Consider the following 22,659-nt stretch of genomic DNA (forward strand, 5'->3'; position numbering starts at 1 on the left):
AACAAACGATCACCAATTTATAACTTCTGAATGTTAATAAATTGCCACTCACCTCACTTTCCGTGAATGTAAAAATGTTCTATTGTTTATAAACACACTATTTACTAAGTTCAAGAGTAAATATCGCTGTATTTCCCAGATGAGAAGAAAACAAAGGCAGACTGATACGAGCACTGATCTGCAGTTGCCGCCATGACACCTGGTACTCCAATCTACTTAATACAATTTTGTAATTATATGATTTAAAAACTCTTAACTCCTTGCTAGCTATTCTGCCCAGGTCAAAACAACAATTTTTATGAAACATTAAAAAAATTAGGTAAAATATATTTTTTTGTTAATACGTTTTTTTACCCAAAAAATTAATTTACAAGATTTGGGAAATTTACCTTAAAAATATAAAAAATAAAACAGGAAACGAAATAGTAAATAATAAAGTAAAAAAAAAAAAAAAAATATTTAATAGACTATCTGAAGATATTAAGAAATAATTTAAGGATTACGATGTTGATGAGTACTCTCTGAGTCATAGACCCAACAATAAAATCAAAAATTATTATAGTATATTAAAGGATAAAATTGATACAAGAAACCAATCGGGATTATTATATAAAATTCCTTGTCTGAATTGTCCAGCTATATACATAGGTGAGACAAAGCAATTATTGGGTGACAGAATTTATCAAAACAATAATGATTTGAAAAACAAGGAGAGGGATCTAAATAAAACGGCACTAGTACAGCATGCAACCAAAAACCAGCATATTTTTGATTTTGAAAATCAATTGAATAATACATTCAAAAGGAAAATACTTGAATCCATTTAAATATCTGAAAATATTGATTATACAGTGAATTTCAAAACAGATACAAGAAATTTGAACCAACACTATGCAGAGATATTAAATAAAATTAATTTATGAGTAATATAGGATAAATTGAATGTGGATAATTATAATTAGCCTTGATAGGAATTTTACTAATAAAATAAAGAGGAAAATTGACAAAAGTGTAGTTATAATAAATAATTTTAATGCTTGAACTGAGTGGAGGAAGGTTACAAGCATTGTTGTGATAAAGTTTTAACAAATAGTGACTGTGATAAATAATTTTAATTTTGGTTTTAATGTGAATATTGAATAATTAGGTAATTAAACATATACATGGGATATACTTATTAACAAAAAAATATATTTTACCCAATGTTTTTAATGTTTCATAGAAATTGTTTTGACCTGGGCAGAATAGCCTGCATGGAGTTAGAGTTTTTAAATCATATAATTACAAAATTGTATTAAGTAGATTGTCCCAGAGGATGGCCGGATTGGCCTAAACGTCGGACTTATAAGAAAAATGAAATATGCTGAGACTAAAATGAATAGAAATTAAACTATTTATTTTAAAAATATAATATTGAAGTTAATCAAATACATAACTTAACTCCAAAAAAATAAAAACAAATTGAATCCAACAAAAAAAAATCCAGACATAAAAAATTCAGCTGTGTTGCGCTTTCACTTACGGTGAAAATTCAAAAAAATTATTTATAAAATTGTTATTATTTATTGTATTTTAAGATATCGAGGTGCGCAAGTTAATGAACGCTATATTATTTTACAGCTATTGTTATAAATAGACTATTATCATAAACTATATAGCTGTTCCTCTTTACATCTGACACATTTCGGCAGATACTGCTCATAGAGGAAGTGACTTATTCTTATTATTCTATTTCAATGTAGAATGCAAGGGCTGACACTTAAGGCGATATAAGCTGTCATCTGACAATGGACTTGCATCTGTCTAACTATTTGATGTATAACACGTGTAAGTTCTTAAAAGTTTATCGCAGACCTAACCTTTACCAGGTTAATAATTCCTATTCTTGGAAAGAACCTGATACCCTCTTCCAAGACACGCCTTTTCCTCCCTCCCAGATATTTATTTTTAATTTCATAGGCTCTCTAGGCCCCGCCTATTGTCCAAAAATTATCTGATTGGTCCGAACCCCTTCCCCTATTTGATTATTCTTCCTACCCCCTCTTTTCAAGTGTACGTATATATTTCCTAGCACTAGATAGCTAAGATAGTTAGAGTCAGAGTTAGAGTTAGAGTAACAGTGATAGTAATAGTAACAGTTACAGAAACAGTCACAGTCAGAGATATCTGTAACCACTAAACTATACAGTATTTGTAAATATGTAAGAATAAAGTCATTTTAGTCTTCACTGATGTTCAAGATTTTTAAGTCGCATAACCCGGGAGAGGTGTACTCTTGAGCATTTTGCTCATATTGGTAAATAAAAAACTTTTTTTCCATAGAATTTGATCTTTTTTGTTTATAATTTAGTCTACCTTCCGGTAAGTCTTTGATCTTGTTATTGCTGCTTGTTTACGTTATTCCTCTCTTTCCCTACCCACCTATACTCAATTTAGTTTTGCTTGGTATGATTGAGCGTTTCTCTCATCAACACACTTCTAACGTGAGATCCTTTTTTTCTCACTTTTGCTCACCTGTACACCTCTGTTTATTTTTTTTAAATCATAAAAAAAAAGATCTCGGATCTTTTACAAAATTTAGATTTTTCAGCTACTGATGAAATAAATAAATATAATTTTGAAGTTTCTGTTAACATTTTATTTAGGATTAATTAGATTTTCTAAATTATATATCAAATTTTCTTTTTTTTTTAGATTCCTACTCATCGCTTTTAGAATCTATTAAACTCCAACCCTGAAATTATTACATTCTCTAATCTAACAAAGGGCGGTGTAGATGTAATAGACGAATTGAAGTCGCTATGTTCCGTGGCATGAAAAAGCAACCTTTGACCTCAGATTATTTTTTTTTCTTGCTCGATATTGGTGGAATCAATTCTAAAATTATTTATTGATCTAATATACAGGACATATTGCAGAGACGCCAATATTTACAGCAGCTTATTAAGCCACATCGTCCCAAGCGAGCCTTCATGACAACGTTACCCCTCGATTTGAGACTTTCAATAAGAAACTTGTGGATTACAAACAATTATTCTTTTATTTTTATTTATTTATTTATTGATATTTACAACTGTATAAAAATACAACAAGGAAATTTGATCATAATGACATAATGATAATGATATGAAACTGCAGTAGTACCAATAGTAGTACTATAAAAACATTTTACAATATAAGGTCACGAGGCCATCTTCTTTTTAGACGCCTCGGAGGGTTGCCAGGAATGGAAGAGGAAGCAAGGTTAGAAATTAGTGGGTTTGGGTGGTTAGGGAGTTTATTATGGAAGGAATGATATCGGGTTCGACAAAGAATTAGTGCGGAAAAAACGGAAGAAAAAGATAATACAAAATTTTGCTATGTTTACCCAAGAAAGAAAAACAAAAAAGACGTGTGTATATTGTTCTAAACCTATTTGCAATAAGGATTACGCTTTACAGTACATCAATTTTGTCAAGTAACAGAAATGTTTTTTATTGTAAATATTTTTTTAAAATAAAATTTAATTACTTTATTGTTTTAAGCATATTTATTTTTATATTAAAAATTTTATAAAATAAATTTATTTTTCGACTTCAACCAGGTTTTTCAATTGTTTAAATAAAATTAATTTTATCTAATTTTAATATCAAAACAATTTATGTTTCTTTATAAGTCAGATGGTTAGGCCAAATTAGGCAATCTTAGTACAATTTAAGAACCAAATCAATTTTAAAGAAATTTATGCAGGCTATTCTGCCCAGGTCATTAATTTCAGTCCACAATTTCCTCTATTTTGTCAATTCTTCATATCAAATTAAAAATTAAAACTTTTAATCACAGTTAATTTTCACTATTATAATTTATTATGACAATATTTGTAACCTTCCCTATACTCAGTTCTTACAAATATTGTGATAAATTATAATAATGAAAATTACCTGTGATTAAAAGTTTTAATATTAGCCGAATAGCCTGCATAAAGTTTTTTTAAAAATTGATGTGGTTCTAAAATTGTATTAAGATTGTCCTTGAGGATGGCTGAATTGCCCGAAACGTCGGAAGGAATATAAATTGTTTTGAGACTGAAATCTGATAAAATTTATTTTATTTAAATTTTAATAATCAGCCTTAGGAAAGTGTAAAGATTATGTATAAAGATGTTTCAATTTGTTATCTTCAAAAAAATATTTTTAAAAATGCATTAAAACTAATCTCACGCATTTTAGTTATTTACGTCTAAGTATATTATGAAACAGTACAAATTATCAGTAGGACACTCCTAGGTTAGCAAATGTCAACTTCGTTCATACTAAGAATAAAACAGTTTAACTAAACCGTATTCATATGATTGCGATTGGGCGAGATCGGACATTTTCGACTGTCTTCGATTTCTTAGTCGACTGTTTTAGAATTTCTCTATTTTTTTCCTTTATAGTTCATTTTTTAAATTAATTTAAATAAAGACCTAATTGTTCCTTATGTAACCGATCTAGCCCGAACCCGAAATTGTTCCTTCCATAATAAATCCCTAACCACCCAAACCCACTAGTTTCTAACCTTGCTTCCTTTTCCATTCCTGGCAATCCTCTGAGGTGCCTGAAAAGAAGATGGCCTCGTGACCTTATATTGTAAACTGTTTTTAGAGTTCTACTACTGGGTAGTTTCTCTACATGATGTATCATATCATTATGTCATTATGAACAAATTTACTTATTGTATTTTTTATAGAGTTGTAAATATCAATAAATAAATAAATAAATAAATAAAAAATTTATTTAAAAAATTTCAAATGATTAATTTTCTTATATAAACAAAATCAAAGGTGTATATATAATATTTAATAAGCAATTTTAACGAGAATAAGACCTAACCGATATTAAATATCACCTGATTGTACATTGACTATCAGAATTTAATCAACATCGTTACTGTTGTTTGCGAGAATAACGGCACTTCGTGCCAGTCGATTTTATGGAATAAGTTGCTGTAATATCCCAGGTATACATCCGCCTTAAGCATGCAATTTCAGTTTCATAAGACTTTTCGTTTTTACTAAGGTTTCACACACGCACACACAGAAACCATCTTGCGATTCAAGGGACCTCAAAACGTGTGTTTGATCAACGCTGGAAAATTTTTTAATCATATTTAAATTATTTTTCAAAGCCTTTTATTGATTTATAAATTAAATTAGCAAACCTAATAAATTACAGACTATAGCAATTAAAAACAATCAATGAATTTTGTTCAAACTAATTATCTTGCACTTTATTTATAAATTACTATTAAGTTTCACTTCTTGCTAACATTTAGTAATAAGATCTTTCTTAAATATTCCACTTGAAGTTAACAACTGTCTCCTCTCATCGGCAATCCGTTAATTTGTCTGAAGTGTTCTTTTTTGAATTTTAAAAACTGTTATTTATTTTTAATTATGAGGAGATAGTTGTCCGTAGATGATATTTATGTGGAGAAGATGATCAGTGGTTCGGTCAGTAAAAATTTATTTTCCACTTCTTTCATCGGTTTATTTTTTTTTATTTTCATTCTATATAATTATTTACTTGCATCATTCTGTTTATATATTTTTTGCATTCCTTGGTTGTTATCTTGCTCTTTGTTCTTTGCACTGATGAATCCTAACAACTTTGGCCGAAACGTTGGCACTAATAAATAAGTTCTCTAAACTCATTTGTGTTATTTACTAGTTCTTTATTTTTAGCTTTATACTTCCTATAAATATGTTTTTCCTATAAATATGTTTTTATCTTTATCCTGTTATCGTCTTTAATTTTATTCCAATCCATTTTAATTAATTTAATTACCTAATGTACTAGTGAGCGGTGATTTTACGGGATAATATATCATTTACACTTCTCTATCCCGTAAATCCATATTATTTAATCTTTTTATCAGTTCTAAGGCATTTTAGTTTTATTCATAGTTACTATTCAATTTACCCAATGTAGGGTTTAGCTATTGGAACAGTGCTTGCGCTGGTGTATTGTTATTGTCTTCAATAGGCCCAATCTTGATTAATTTTATGCAATTTAATCTGTCCGTGTAATCTTACACTTTTTATTTCTGTGACTGTTTATTTTTTAAATTAATAAAAAAAAATTTATCGTTACAACCCTTGAAGAATTACGGGTGCAATACTTTGTAAGGAAGTACTGTTACTAGATCAACGGCTGTGCAAGGAGGTGATTTGATCCGAATCACGTTCGAACACCAGATTTTTCTCTGAAGTTCTCACTTTATGAGGCTGGATTGAACCCGGAGGACTCCTGAACCTACAAGGTTGAATAAGGTGCTGCAGTTACAAAATAAATAACTATCTGCCATAGCCTAATTCGAACCCGAATGCTTGGAGTCAGTAGCACAGTGCCTTACTACTGAGCCACCCCGCTCCTCTATTTTTTATATTATAAAAGATATTTTTATGTTATATAATTAATTATTTATTATAATTATGATTTATAATTTATTTTTTAGGACCAACAATATCCCCTATATCTCATTTTGATAAACTATATCTCCACAGAAGCCTTTTATTTGGTAATCTTCTCGGCCTCGAGAATAAAAAGAAGAAAGCACAAGGGCGTAAAGTGTAATAAATAAGAAACCAAATAAGAAGTTATTAAAAATTTGCACATATCATTAAGCGCTTATTATAAATACATTATAATATGATAGCACTAAAATATCTTTGTTTAAAGAATTGTTTTTTTAGTGTTAAAATGCCATAATATTTTGCTAAATCCAAAAGTACTTCTAGTAAATCTTAATTTTTTTTTAATGTTTCCTACTCTTCAAATATTAAATAAATTAATGATTATAACTAACTTGTTGTTTTTAACCGAAAATTTTTCTGAAAGTAATATTCTAAGACCATTTCTAATCCTTAACCCAATCAGGTTAAAGACGGACATTGCTTATTAATTTTATGATATTCATATTAATTAAATCACAATTTTTATTACTATTACCAACTAATGAATATTTGGATTCATAAATATAATTTTTTTTCGTACTTACGATTAAAATATTCAGTGTTGAAATTAACCACTTAAACAGTGAAATTCATTAGTTAGAATTTTATATTCAATAAAATATTATTGATTAGTCTGGATTTTCTTTTCTAGGAAGTTGATTAAAAAAATTAATATTTTTTTAAATGCTGAGGTGAAAAAACAGATAATTAGAATATTTTATTATTCAATATTTTGTACTTGTACGTTTCGGGATTTACCCCATACTCAGGTACTATGTATCCTAAAATTTTAACTCACTTATTAACTTATGTATACAATTAAAACTCTTTTAATCTATATTTACATCATATTTACTAATTTCAAAATAGAAATTGATAAAATTGACAAATATGAGGTGAATATAGATTACAAGATTTTTAATTGTGTATATATAAGATATAGATAAATATTGTTGATAAGATTAAATTATTTGTTAAAACATTAGGATCCATAGTACCTGAGTATGGGGTAAATTCCGAAACGTTGTATTAGTACAAAATATAGATTAATAACCAATTATTATTGGAAGTTTTTACTATTTTATAAAATTATTGATTATATTATTATGAATGTCATTATTTCACATCATTTTATCAATCAAGCTATGGGTAAATTTTTTTTTTATTTTTTATTTATTTATTTATTGATATTTACAACTGTACAAAAAAAAATACAGCAAGTAAATTTGATCATAATGACATAATGATATGATACAGGATGTAGAGAAATTACCTAGTAGTAGAACTCTAAAAACAGTTTACAATATAAGGTCACGAGGCCATCTTCTTTTCAGGCGCCTTGGAGGATTGCCAGGAATGGAAGAGGAAGCAAGGTTAAAAACTAGTGGGTTTGGGTGGTTAGAGAGTTTATGATGGAAGGAATAATATCGGGTTCGGGCTAGATCGGTTACATAAGGAACATTTAGGTCTTTATGGATGGTTTTATTAGTAACAAAATAAGGAGCATTGAGGATTTTACGAAGGATTTTGGATTGTAAAGATTGGATAGGTGGGTAAAATTTAAACATTAAATGTTCTAAAACATATTGCATTGAATAATTTTACCTTTAATTTATAAATATATACTGCACGTTGAGTACTAATGCCATAGAACACTCCCACTCTATCGTTTTAAATCAACTTATGAATGCATGATTATCATTACTACTTGTGAAACAGATAAGTCCGATAATCTTGCTTACTCGACACTTCAATTTCGTAAATATGATTCGTTCCATAGAGGACTAAGACGCTAGAAATCGCAGATTGCCTTGCAAAGGATGATGTCTTTTCTACGGTTGTCGTACCAGCTTTATTTTATTTTGTAAAAGGCTTGAAGGAAAAATAGCCTTCATCCTTTGAAAAAGCACACGTATTTGGTTGGTCCATGATTCGGTGTTGTAAAGGCCTGCACAGCCTTAGTGGTAATAGGTTCCCGAGTAATTTACTTCGAGTCGTGAGGGCCACAGGTAGAGGAATAACCTCTACCACAATTTCGGTTTTCCCTTAACTGACTTTTCGTTACTCAATTTTTCAACCTTACCTTTTGTTTATTCAGTTGTCTGAATTAGGTTTCACTTTCATGCATGACCGTGCTGTTCTATTCTTAGTGGTCTTTATAAAAATAGAGTCCAAAGTTTAATTGAGGTCCTGGAAATCTGCTAGAGAATCGGTAGACAGGCAGTAAGAGAGGAAACGGTATTTAGAAGAGAGAAATGCTGTATTCATTCATGCTGCCCAAATACATCGGGTTGCTACATTACACAGCATACTAATCAATCCGTGAACGGACATATATGTTAATATATGTAATAAATAATTACATATTTTTACATGATATAATAAAAAAGAGAGAAAACATTTTTTTTCCACAGTTTTCTTTTACAATCAATTCCCGTCTACACACTAAATACAAATATTTCAATTTATTCTTTTTTTCCCCCCTTCTTGTCCCTTCCATTTCACAATTTTCATTTCATTTGATCGACAAATTCACTCTCCCGAATTCCCCCTCTCAGAACCTCCCCAGTGACCCGCTAAACAAATTCACCATTAGACAGCGATGTGAGATCAAACCAGAGAAATACTAGTCACGGCAGTAGATTAGTTTACAGTTAAACAAACAAGTAATACATTTTACCAAAACAAAACTAATGTATAGATTTAAAGGAAAATATACTAAAAAGTTGGTTAAAAGAAATACTTGATTAGATATATAAGTAAAAAAAAAATAATTTAATGAATAAATAAGTTAAAACACACAAATCAACAGGCCCACCTAGTAAAATAAATAAATAAATAAAACAATGAATAATTTAGAACTAATTCTCATGGAGGTGATGATGTATGATCCCCAGGGAGTCCAAAATTATATTTCCGCCAAAAATAAAGTCAGTATATAGTATACATATACTATATACCTTTGAGATCCACATGTATACAGAATAATTACGTTTTATGAAAAAAACTAAGAATTAAAATTTATATATATATTTTTTTAAATTTTAACCTGTTATTTGTTACATCTTTGCAAAAATATAACTTCTTTTTTTTTTTTTTTTTTTTAAATATTTCAATGGTCGTGAAGTTGCTGATAATTCTATGTTACAACTAAAATCCTCAATGTTTGAAAAGATGGTGGCCTCGAGACCTTTTACTCTATAAATGTTATTGGATACCAATGGATAGGATTCTCTATAAGGCTGTATCATGCCATTGTAATATTACTCAGAACACCTTTACTTGTTGCATATTTATTTAATACAGTTGTTAATTTCAATAAATATATAAATAAAAAACATTGAAGTTACATATTTAGTTGGGAATTTTTTTCTTTCTTACAGCAATTCTAGAATTATGTGTGCTGAAAAATAACTAGAAGTGGAGCGGTCCCTCCCCGTTCTTGTATCCCCCTGCCGATAATATTAAGATTGTAACCCACGCCTTCAGCGGACCTAGAATCCTTGTAATGTTATGTGGCAATAGAAGGGTATTTGTTTGTATATATTTAGATTTAGTCTTAGAATTAATTCCCCATATATTGTAAATAAACTTAGTTGGTTTTAAAAAAATGGGATGAAAACCCCAATGATAGAATGATATCCAGCTATTAAAACTTAATTTTAATTGGCAATATTTTTCAACAAATAATTCCATACTTGACTTATTGGATTATATTGGATTTTTTTTACATTGAAAAACCACTCAAACGCACTTATTTCAAACTCCAATAACTGAAAATCCTCCTAGGCGTCAAAAAAGAATCTTCAACACTAGAAATGTCATTGGTGTTATATCAATGGACTCCAGCAGGTCTGTACCATGACAATGCCATACAATTCAGACCACTTTTACTAGTTATTCATATTTTTAATACAGTTTTAAACTTCAATAAATAAATTAATAAAAATAAACTCTATTGTTGCTTGACCAAGCAATTAATTAAAATAATTTTTTTTTTCTCACTATGAAGAAGATGGTCGAGGTGCGGTCAAAAGGAAGCTAAAAATAGTTAACAGATATTTATATCACCAACGTTTCGCCCTACTTTGCATAGCTTCACCAAATAAGATATAGAAACAGTGAAAAACAGTTTTTTTCTCATATAATTGTTAATTCGCGCATATAATTGAATATAAAAGGTTTTGTAATTAACATTCAGTTTCTGTTAATTAGTTATAAAAATTGACGGACTGATAAGATGGGAACGATGGGCCTTATTTAAGTTAAATGAATTTAGCTATTTATCGTAAGCATGATTGGTACCTTTGTCAATTAAAGTCCCAAAAGGGAGAGTTATAAATAATACAGGGACCCCAGCTGTCATGTTTAACGGGCATTAACTTCGATTATGTAGTTTGGCTCTAAATACATTACTAGCTTGTGTAATTTTAAATCGATAAAAGTGGGTGCTAGATGAGATTTGTGGCAATTAGACCAGCCTGAGAGCGATCCTAATATTGGTATTGGGGTGTGAGGGTGGGAGGAGAGGTTTAGGGGGGTGAGATGCCCTTACAACGGTCGGGAATTAGTAACCCCCCTCCCCCGTACCCCTCACAGGCCTCTTATCCTTTCTTAGATTGTCAATAATTCATATACGAAGATTTAATGTTTATTTTTATTTAATTTTATTGGAAATAATCGTTTGATGTCAACTATAAGATTTATCATAACGAAAATTAGGAATTTCAATTAAATATTTATTTATAAGGTAGAATGGTGTAAGGTTGAAATTAAAATTTTGTGAATTTATTTTGTCAATTATCAAAACAAAATACTACTCCAATGAAAATAAACGTTATTAACTACTTTATAGTATATTAACTGGCAATAATTTGAGTGCTGGCAGACATCAATACATCTTATGGATCCTGAGATATAGATTTCTCAAAATAAATTCACCCACTACTGATGTTTTAGTACATTTTTTATGAAATGTTGTTTTTTAAAAAGCTATGTCTCGGAAACTATTAACGTAAATAGCTCTATTAGGGGTCATATTATAGCAAATTTACTCTACTTCGAATGATGTTCTCTTAGGTATTTCAGTGTTGTTGATAGTTCTAAAGATATAGAGCTCCGAATTAAAAATTTTTTTTTTAAGTTTTGAAAATGCCACTATTTGTTATTTCCCCTCATTATACTTGGCAGACTCATAAATAATAAATAATAAGTAATTATACATAGTTTTTCATTAAAGTAATAAAAAATTGGGGTAAAATAATTTTTTTTTCTCCCCGGATCTTGTATTAATTAGACACCGGTTCGAGTTGAATAAATTAAATTTCAATTTCAATGAAGTTACACATTTAACTGACACTTTTTTAAAAATCTTTTGGAAGAACATTTGTAATTGATTGGAAGATGGTCCGGGTGGCGGTCAAAAATACAAAAAAAGAAGAAAAATTATTTATTAATGACGAACGTTTCGCTCCATGTTGCATTATCGGTGGTAAATAAAAACAAGATACCTACATTGTAAAATATGTTAAGAATATACATATGAAGTATAAAAAAATAAATAAATGAAATATAAATAAATTAATTTAAAAAGATAACGCAGTAAACTAAAAACATATAAATGAATGGGATTTTAAATAATAACAGAAACATTAATGATTAATAGAATTGCAAATGTTTCACAGGAGTAATGAACACGATAGCAAGCGCACTCAACATGCACCTCACCTGGAAATGCAAACCAGGAGACTAAAGTGCACTTAAAAATCCTGAACACACTTAAGAGCAAAGATTAGATCAGTTTAGTAACCCAAAAAACTACAGTTCGAAAAGAAATTTATAGTAAATATACCAGATATTGAAGTATGGATGAAGTGAGAAAACCTCAATTTGGATAGGGAACCCAAGTCTGGTATACGGATGGATTAGTTTAGGAATGGCAGGGACAGGTGTATATAAACTAAAATGGACCCCAAAAAAAGACCCCGCCAATGGGATCTTACCCAACGGTGTTCCAAATTTATGTACATGCCAAAGAAATAGCTGCTCGTGAAAACCTAATGAAGAGCTCTGAAGATAAAACAATTTACATTCTATCAGACAGTCAAGCAGTTCTGAAGGCTTCACAGTAATACGAAATAACATCATCGATGGTATAGCATTCCCTCGATATCCTAAAACAGCTTCATAAAGGCAACAAGATTACTTTAATTTAGGCACTAGGACACGAAGGAATCGAGGCGGACGAGATAAAAAGGGCTTAGAAATATCGTAATTAGAAATCTTGAACCTTACTGTATTTTATCTATTAGTGCAATAAGGAAGAAGATTGACTTCTGGGAAATAGAGAAGAAGAAAATATACTGCATTACTAAACTTGTCATGAAGTGTACTAAGCTCTCTATGTATATGTCAAAGAAAAAGGGGAAATATTGCCTCAACCTGCCAAGAAATAGGTTGAGAGGAATACTAGGTATCCTTGCAATCTCTAAAAAATAAGAAGGTAATAGAAGATTCCACATGTCGTCTATGCTCAGATGAATAATAAGCTAACCATATCTTATATGCATGTGAAGCCTTGCCTTTTACAGATTACGATACTTGAGTCGGGCAATAATTAAACCTGAAAACTTCACTAGAATTAACCCAAAAGACCTAATGTGGTTTGTTAGAAGCATACAACTTCTATGAGATCTCTGAACAAGCAAGGGCTAACTCACAAAAGGATCCAAAAGATCCAAAAGGAACGAAGTGAGGAAGGGTTTCCAAAATAATAGGAATGTTAAAATGTTTTTTTTTTTAACCGCAAATGCAGGTAACTTTGTGTCATTAATAAAGAGTGTAGAGAAAACATTAACACTTTATACCAGTGATTGATTTTTTAAAAATATTGAAAAATTACCTACTTGAATTAAATAACATAAAAGAAAGTTTCACAAGAAGAGAGATTTGGTCATTTACTCGTAACGATGCAATCTCGTAAAAAGACAGTTACGAAGTAACCAGGTTAATTAAGACCATTAAAACTAAATGATGTAAGAGACTCTGAAAGAGTAATTTGACGAAAATAGTTTAAAAAATACTGCAATCAAGAGAAATAAATCATGGTGAATTTGATAGTAAATAGTTTAAAACATCTCATTCTTAAGATGGTTTTATAATTTAGTTAGTAATAAATTGGACTGTATATTATATGACTAATAAAGATAAACTTCACTGCTTAAACTTGCAGTGACTAGAGTCCGATCCATAAAACCGTACATCTGCAAATAATTTTCAAAAATTAGTTTCTGCTTCACATAACTCAGAAATGGATTTCTTGCGATCCTAAAGCTCTCACTTTTACTCTTAATTAGCTAATTAATTGATTAAAGTAACGAACGGTGCATATTTACGAAAAAGTTGTACTATAACAAATTATAGAACATTAAATGCTAGGTCGAATGATAACCATAACATTTTTTAATTTCACATTTTTCTATAAACTAAGATATACCACTATAAATGAGTTCATACCTAACTTGGAAATGCATTTATGGATGTCCTAAAAGGAGCTAATTAGAGCAGTAAAGTACACAATTTAAATTTTTATTTTTTGTTTTTCCTCTATGAATCCTAAACAGTGAATACTAGTAAAAATATTACGAAAAAAAAGAAGTAAAAATGGTAAATGAACATCACATTCTTCGTCGAATGAATCATAGACCTGCATGTCATAAACTGTAAGCCTTCGTAAATGAAAGAAATGAATTTTATTTTTTCCAAATTTTGCCATAAATATGGACTTAATTATACAAGTCCATAATTAACACGAAAACACATATACGGGTTTCCTAAAATTGTTTATAATATGCCTATTAATTTGATGATGTAATGAATTACGAAATTTTAGTATTCTTTTGTTTTGTTTATGATACCCTAATGCTGAATACTATTAATAAAGAAACTAATTACGATATTTCAGGTCTTTTTTTCTCTATAATTCCTAAATACTAGCGAAAAAGTTATAGAACACAAAAAAAGGTCATGAACCGTAAGCCCTAGTAAATGAAATAAACAAATTTTATTTGTCAAATTTCATCTTAAACTGAGACATGATACTTTTTTTTTTTAATTTGTAACATTTCAAATAAACTTTGTTTATTCTTAAATATTATAATCTGTCATTGTTGGGCAATAGGTAATAGTGATAACTGATCATATTCATAATAAATAAATATGTCTATATATAAAACTATACATAAATAAATTAAAAAACTAGCATAAAATGAAATAAATAAATAAAATCCCTCTCTAAATATGTATAAAAAAGAAGGATAAAAATCAAACTATGTACATGAAAAGAAAAAAAAAATTATTATAATAATAATAAATTAAAAATAATCAATATTTATAACAATAATAATAAAGTAAAAATAATTAATAATAATAAAATAAAAATAATCAATAATAATATAATAAAATAATCAATAATAATAAAATAAAAATAGTCAATAACAATAAAATTAAAATAATCAGAGACATGATACTATATATGAGTCTGTACCTAACCCGGAAATACATGTATAGTGGTCCTAAATTGGTTAGTAACTGGCTAATTAGTTCGATGAAGTAATGAATTATAAAATTTTAGTATTCCTTTGTTTCGTTTATAACTCCTTCACGCGGAATACTAGCGAAAAAGTTATAGTAATATAAATTAAAGAACATTACTGTAATAACATATACTGTAATAATTCATTTAAATGGTATAGTCATAACCAACTCCTGTTTTTTTTGTTTTTGAAATCAGGGTCAGGGGTATACATATAAAATTATTTTTAATGCCTCCTACGAGTGTACATCTAAAGACCACGAAGACGCCGCGACTGTATAGCTGCCTGAAATTTTCTATCGCGGCATGCAAGTCAGAAACTTGCTGACCATACCACCACGGCAGATACAGGGATTAGCTGGCCAGCATCTGGACGAGAAAAACCTTTTTTAATATAATTACTATGCGAAAATCCATGGTCTTCACCATTTTCGCCAATCAGCAACTCAATCTAGACCAGGGAAGTGGCGAAAAATGGCCGAACAAGTGTGACAGTTTCCCCAATAGATAAGCCATAATACATTAGTTACATAATACGAGATCTACCCTCAAAATCTCTCTTTGTATACTATAAATTCAATTGTTGACCAATATCACACTAATCATATCTGCCCCTTCAGGGGCATTCTCCTTCGGATAAATGATGTCTCTCAATTTTAACCCCTTATTTTCCTCGCTATTTTAAAAGTACCTTTCAGCTCACAGTAAAGGACTCCCAAAGTATAACACGAAACGAGTCCCTGACGTTGTCAACATGTCCAAATTAAGTAATGGTAATTACTCGACGCATAAGTTAATTTTTTTGACAAGAACTTTCCAATAGGATGCACAGTTTTGGAGTTGAGTGAAAAAAAAGTTAGTTTATTCAATCAGTTTGTGTGCTATTTACAGTTTTATGGGCTAGGTACAACCGGCTTCTGTACAATTACACTATTGACTACAGAATCAGTGGATCTAAATTAGCTTTTATGACCTACTTAACGATCTAGCTTAACAACTTCATTCCACTGGAACAACGGTTGCATTTTTTTTTGTATGGAGTGCTATTTTTAATAGCTATATAATTTACCTACTTACCGGCTAGCTGGAGCCATGGCTAGGTGCCTTCCAATCTCAAGGTTTCCTTGGCCTTTCCGTGACGGTATTGGGCAGACGTGACAGGAGTCACAATTCTTAATTTTTTTTTCGTTAAAACCATTGTTCTTTTCTTTCATCTCTTACTTAGCCCAAACATTTTTCAACGCTTTTAAATACTAATTATCAACTTTCTAAGTTACAGAAGAGGGACCAAGTATCCGTACAACTTAGTAGAACAGGTGTTGACATTTCAAACTTGTCTATATCTTGAGATTTCAAATTCTTCCAAGCTTGAATAATTTCCTCTCAATGATTATTAGTGATTAGGGTCTCAACATAATTCCCTTATTTGGAAGTGAAGAATACTTCAGGTACTGAACTTTTATTAAGGCCACAAGAATAATCATTCCAAGTTTGATCTTACATACATTTATTTCTGTTTTAATTCCATTTTCTTTCTTTAATCTTAAACGATTTCGGTTAAAAAATAATATTTTCCACTTTATATGTTCCTAAATCACACTTATCTGATCCATACTCCGAGCATTATCAATCATTATTAATAATAATGAAAATTATCCACTTCTTCATAAAATCATGTTTCCGCCGATACAGCCATCTTCAAGAACAATCTTAATTTTAATATCAAAGCCTCACATTGATTTATAAAAAATTAGCAGGATATTATGCCTATATCTATTTGTCCCTATAGCATTTAATAATAATTTCTATCCTTCACAATTTTTGTATTTTACCATCAAAACCTTACCACAACACTAGTATATATATTATATCTTACATTGGTAGTAAAATACAAAAATTGGTGAAGGATAGATATTATTAATCAATGCTTTAGTGGCAAATAGATAAATTTAAACTGTGCTAATTTACTTGGGAATAATAGCCTACAAATTTTAATTAACCAATGTTAGGCTATGATACTAAAATTAATACTGCCCTTGATCATGGCTGGATCGCCGGAAACGTTAGGAATGTAATATGTTTTAGTAAAGAAGGTTGAGACTATTTTTATTATTATTAATAATAAAACTGCAAGTCTCAAACAAGTCAGTAAAAATATATATAAATTATCAATCATATTTTTTTAATATCTACGTAAGAATTTCTGAACACTTTAGCCCAGTATATATTTGCTGACCATAGCAGTATTACCTTCGGTATTATTATAAACATTTCAATTTAATTCTTCTCTTTTAATCTTTGTTTTTATAATGCAATATTTTTTTAATTTTGTAATGTTCACAAAACTTCTCATAAATATTTATTGTAAATTATTTTGATTTTTCTATACAAGTTGTAACATTGCATCATCCTTACAAGTCTAGATTAGAAGCGGTTGAGTTTTCTAATTGATTAACCCGTTAGGAATTACAGCTCTAGCAACTGCAATTCCTAAGAATTACAGTTGCTAGAGCTGGTTGTCTGTAAGAGTGCTCCTACGCTAGGTGAAGGTTTTTTGGCGCCCGGTCCGTTGGTATATCTCTTTTGTTAACGGCCTGAATAACTTTACATGTTGTCTAATATTCACAACGAGAAGTAAATATGGAATTAGACTTGACAAGTCTTTGACTTAGGTCATTTTTCAGTTCTTTTCGGTGTATGGTTGCTTAGTATACAACCAGAATCCAAACGGCAGCTTTTTCATTGAAACGTTAAGCACAATTCATAAAGTTTTTATACTATGGGAATGCTTGAAAGTTTAATGCCTTAGAAAAAAAATCAGGTGATGATTGGATTGCTATGTTTATCAGCATAATTCATTTTATCTACATAAGATCGTTTAACCTATGTTGTATACTAGATTTTCTCTGTCCTCTACGAAGTCTTGGGATGTATAAATAAATAATAAAAATTAAGTAAGTATATAATTATCAATTTTTTTTAAAAACTTAAAATCAATATTTTAAGTGGTTCCCATAGAAGCTTCGAATATCTTGTTGTATTTCGCATTTAATTTAATTTAACATAAAAAAATAAATATAGCAATTCAAAATATTTATGGCAAAAAAATATTATTGTTTTTTTTAAAATACTGAAACAAATTATTTATTTTTGCAGGATATTGGCAAAATCTAACAAGATAGAAGCTATATGGAAGCCCCTCTCTCAATTTTTATTAATATTGTAGTAATTTCAAAATTAATATTGATTTTAATTAAACACTCATTAAGAATAATTTAATGTATATTATAGTTAATATTTTTGCTCATTAACATTTGCGAAATAATTTGTTATAATGTGACCATTGTCTTATTAACTAAACGAGTATACGTTTTTGGTTCTTTTGAAATAAAAACATGTGAAGAAGAAAGAAGACGGAACTGAAGACTGGATCTTCTGCAACCGCAGGTGTAAGGAATCATCACATCACTATGAAATGATAATTACTGTAAACTATGGTTTCTAAGATAGAAGATCAAGAAATTAGTATTACATAAATTAATTTTATTTAATAAAGGATCTAATGATCTATCTACTGCACCAAACTACCTAAATAGAACTTGGATACCTTTAAATCACTAACTTATAGTTCTTGCATTTCATAAATAATTTTTTATAATAACTCCCATTGAAATGTATACAAAACATATTTTAAAGTACAAGGCAACTAGTCTTGATGTCATGATATTATCTTACAAGGGGGAGCTCCGTGCGCACCACTAATTCACCAATTTCAATGAAACGTTTTTTTGGTGACACTAGATTGAAAAATATTAGACACATTTCTGAGAATTCTTAGCAATGAATCCTAGGATCCGAGTTGACTAAGAGTATTTAAAATTACAAAAAAACAGAACAAGCTTTCAGGAAATTAGGCCAAAAAAATTTTTTGGATTATAATTTTCATAGGTCTGGTTTGTACTGTTTAATGTAGTTTAGACAGCCTTAAACTACTCGTAAATTTCGTGTAGATTAGTGAAGTCATATCTCAGTTACTGATTTTTTTGTGATTTCTAAATAAAATTTTTTTAATGAAAATTCGTATTTATTAGTTTTTTTTTTTAAAATGAAAAAATAAAAAGTATAATGCCACCTTCATTTCTCCATAAGAAACATATTTTTATTTATTTCAATATTATGCTCTTATTATGGCATAATAGGGGAATTACATACCGATTGATTTGTTTTCTGGCATAGAATGACAAAAAATATTGTCAAATAAGTTTAAATGTATACATAATCACAAAAACCGAAATTCACTTCCTATGAAGTAGGTCAAAATATATTTAGCGTATACCTCAGATACGGGCACACAGTTGAAAAATACATTTAATAAAGTTGATGTTTTTAGTACGTATAAACCCATTTAATACACCCGAAAAATTTTTTCTTATTATTCCTGAAAAAACAAATCTATTCGTACATAATAAGATTGAGTACATGAAGGACAAAGGTGAAGTAGGATGATTGCCAAAAGAAATTTCAATAAAACTGGTGATCCCGCGTGTTTAGTCACCCCTTGTTAGACAAAAGACTAACAAGAAATCCTCGAACAACTTAAACACAACTCAATTGACGCAAAATCAACATGAGATTCAGCTAACTGTATTTGGTAGAAAACGGGGGACACTAGTATTTTCTTTGACAACACTTTAACAACTTTAAAATATTATAAGAAAAAAAAAAATGAGTTCTAAAATGTGTGACATAATATTTTTGACTTCCATCAGCCATTATCAAATATTTTACAAGTCCTTTTGAGATTATTAGATCAACGTATGTAACTAATGAAGTAAGTTTAGTAGTCAAAAAAGTTTAGCTCAAGAAAGTGCAAAAATTATAACTAATTTTGCACTAACGTTTCGTCCCACTTTTCAGGGCTAAAATAAGCTACACGCATAGTTAAAATTATAAGATTTGTACGACTATATGAAAATATTATATAAATCTTGATAAAAAAAAGGTTATATCTAATGAATGAAGTAAATTAAAAGAGTATTAACAGAATGAATTGAAGAAATAATAATATTACATATTATGACAAAAGGGAGTACAGAATTGAAAATGTACTCCTAGAATAAAAATTAATGCAAATTAATTAAGGAAGTAATAACAGATATGGTAATAAAATTTAGAAAATAGGGAAGAAGAATAAGGATAAAGTAAGGTGTATGTATGAAACAATCATAAAATGATATAAAGATGAATTGTAGGAATAAAGTTGAATTTATAACTTCTGTTTATAATTTTTTTTTATAATTCTTATAAGACCTTTTCTTTGTATACTTATAGTACAACCATAATTAGTGATATTTGAATCTATACTTATCCCAAATAAAGCCCTGAAAAATGGTGCGATACGTTGGAGTATTATTGTAATATGTAGAACAATTATTTTATTTTATTTTTTTTTACTGTAATGACAATTTATCTTCATTGCAATAGTTCATTTGTGACTTATAATATCTTATAATATGCGTTTTGTAATTTACCTTTATCTTATTCTGTATTTTTTTTCCAGTCAAAATTCACGAGATTTTCCTTTTCATCGAATGCCCGGGACGAGTAGCAAATATCACTGATTAACAGAGACAATAATAACTGGAGCTTGGATGGCAGATTGGTAAGAGTTGACACTGCCTTGTGCAAGCAAAAATAATGAATTGGGGCAAACTGTACTGGCAAATGTGTAGCCGACGACCTGCTAAGCCGGTTGTAGATATCAGCGTATCATGACAAATTTATTCTACCTGATTGCTTAATTTACTGGAGTTATAATTTTTTGTTAAATAGGTTTTGACGTTTTGAGATTTATTTGAAAACGATAACATTTATATATTTGGTAAAAAAAAAAAAATATTGAAATAGGTTAAAAAATATAACGCAGATTTTATATTTTTTGCGAAGAGGTAAAATTATGTTGTTTTTAAAATATATTTATTTTTCGTTTATCGAATTTAGTTTTATGGTTATTACATAAAATCAATTTATCCCTTCTCGTCGACCGAGAACCCTTAGAGATAACTAGATAAAATTACTCATATTAATTTAAAGTAATAAAAACTATTCTTTTCAGTTTATCGCCTTGGATAGTAAAGATATATAAAAGGATTTTATTTAAATGAAACCTGAGGGTTCTTTTTTATCACTTCGAAAGAAATGGGCAAGTGAATCGAGAATCGATTTCACTATAAGAATCGTAATCTGAAGTGATTCACTTCGAATCGTTCGATTTTCTACTTAGGAGAGTCAAAAAAATGAGGGGAAGATATTTTGTTTTATTAAGGACTACTACTAATTGGCTCTATGTTGTTAGATCTTCATTTAAATTAATTTATAAAAACACACACATACATACAATATATATATCATATAATCCAACTATTATAAAATAATTGGATAATTGGTGTAAATTTATATTTAAGATTTTCCTTGAGAATGGCGGAATTGGCCGAAACGATAGACTGATGATGATGTAATAAAGAGTGTAGAGAGTTGAATGGATTCCAATTAATTTATTTAAAAAATAAATGCCTGTCTCAAGAAATTGAAAAGATTATATATAAAATTTTATTATAGTATATCATATTATAGTATTTTCCTAGTAACATATATTAGTTAATTAAAATAAATATTGATAAGCATTGATGAGTTTCATACTAGCATAGACGTTCAACATCCTATAACGTTATCAACTAGTCATTCCATGGGCTTTTCTAATGTCCTTGTCTTGTAGATAGATATATTTGGCTTGATTTCAACAAGCCACGCGCTTAGTGAAAATAAGCTTAAAGGTTCTGAAGACAAGGGAAAGTAGAGTAGAAGTGATGAGGCTCCTTAGTGAAGACGATAGATTGGCTGGGATAATTGATGGAGGTAGGGAAGATCTTGAGGCCTGTCAGCGGTGAAGAGGAACGGTAGGCTGCTCACAAGGCGACTTCACTCAGCCCTCGAGTGGAAAACAACTAAGCCCTTAACTGCTTACTTTTTAAGCAAACGATTACGTACTCAACATAACTTAAATAATACCAATAATAATTCTTATCCTTATTAATTTTTTTAGGAAGTTATTACATGTCATTCAAAATTAATGATAATTTCACTTCCATTATTCACATCTCAGTCAAAATTTTTAAAATTAAACTTCAATATAAGAACTAATATATAAAATAACAAAAAAATGAAATAAATATTTTATTGAAGCTTCAGTTCAAAGAAATCAATAATACGATTTTATTCAATATAAAAAGCAATTATCAGTTTTTGTTATATTTTGAAATATTCAGAACACAATTATTTTCTAATACTTGTACACATCCCTACAATCCACCTCGAAGGTTGAAACGGCAGTCGTCAGAAGACTTATTGTAAATTAAAAATGGACAATTGGAGTTCTGGCAATGGTCAGATTCTCCATTCAAGTTGAGTGTTGAGGCTTTAGCGCACTTGCTCAGCCTCCACTGGCTCTGCCTCAACTGCGTGTCAACAGTTTGTCTCGAATACAATGCTTTCCCTTATTATGTGGTAAGGAAAGTATAAACTTAAAACTATA

The sequence above is a fragment of the Halyomorpha halys genome, unplaced genomic scaffold (assembly GCF_000696795.3).
Source record: "Halyomorpha halys isolate HHAL.00 unplaced genomic scaffold, Hhal_1.1 Scaffold248.1, whole genome shotgun sequence".
NCBI classification, from domain to species: Eukaryota; Metazoa; Arthropoda; class Insecta; order Hemiptera; family Pentatomidae; genus Halyomorpha; species Halyomorpha halys.